The sequence below is a fragment of the Elephantulus edwardii genome, unplaced genomic scaffold (assembly GCF_000299155.1).
Source record: "Elephantulus edwardii isolate Elephantulus edwardi_28Jun2011 unplaced genomic scaffold, EleEdw1.0 scaffold00025, whole genome shotgun sequence".
NCBI classification, from domain to species: domain Eukaryota; kingdom Metazoa; phylum Chordata; class Mammalia; order Macroscelidea; family Macroscelididae; genus Elephantulus; species Elephantulus edwardii.
Genome location: NW_006399775.1, coordinates 19798855 through 19800110, shown reverse-complemented (window position 1 = coordinate 19800110; position 1256 = coordinate 19798855).

Sequence of the window (1256 nt, the reverse complement as noted above, 5' to 3'; positions counted from 1 at the left end):
AAAAAAAGACTTTCTGACAGTGATGTATTGTTGCAAGATGAAAGGATTGACCATAGTTAGTTGTTGATTACCCAATTAGTTGATGATGGCTAAAATTGACACCAGCACTTCTCCACATTACTAAATAAGATAAAATTAAAGTTACCGTCTTTAAAAGCCTAGCTTATCAGTTACATTTTTCCTCAATCATGATCGTGAACACAGAAAAACCAAAAAGTAGGAGTCATCTCTTGAAATAGGAAAGTACAATGCAATGAATCTTTTGCTTACTTGTGTGCCCTGTGAATGAAGACTTCAAGCCTCTATCCAATTGTCCTTCCTACCTTCAGGCCTCTTCAGTTAGTGAGTCACAAGTTATGGTCCCTCCTCCAGCAAAATCAGCATGTCCTAAGAACTTGTTGTTGTTCAGCTCCCCTGGAATCAACTACAACACAGAAACCTTATGAAAAGCAGTTCTCAGTCTTGCCCTGACCTCAGCCATCCTCATGATGCCTGGCACACGCAAGTCCACTGATAGAGGTACTGTGTCAGTTCATCTTGTTAAGGGTTTTTCTTTCTTTCTCTGATGATCCACTTTTCCTAGAATGGCATTTTTTTTTTTTCAAAGACAAGCTCCTACTGACAAAGTATATAAGATAAAATTTCACCCCCCTTACCTCTAAGAAGCACTCTAGTTGCACTTTCTTCAAAATAAATTATTCTTTTAGCAGTTTACAGTATATATATTCAAAATTCTTCACCAACACTATAATTCAAAGGCAGTAATTCTTCTTCTGTCTCCTTTACAAGCTGGTTATAGATGCAAATTTGCAAGCAAGGGTCAGAAACCAGAGAGGTAGGACCTAATCTGTGTTAAGCAAGCGTATCAGGTCTTGAGAACAGAATCGAGTCCTGTAAGAAGTGCGAGATTGGAAGTCGAAAAAACCCAGGGTCAAGTTCTGCCTCTATTCTTCACCAATCATGTAACTTTGAGAGAATTAGATCCTGACTGTTTTCTATATCCTCTTCATATCACTTATTGGGTGTTTTCAAAGCTATTTTAAGTGAAAGCACTTTTTAAACTGTAAATCACTATGTAAAAGGAGGGGATTGGCTCCACTTTCACAACTAATTGGATTTATCAGGGAGTTCTGATGGTCCAGTGATAAGGATTTGCACTGCCAATCCAAAGACAAGCTGTTCAAATCCACTGTCTGCTCTGAGGAAGAAAGAGGGGCAATCTTCTCCTGTGCAATTTACAGCCTCTGAAGACCCAC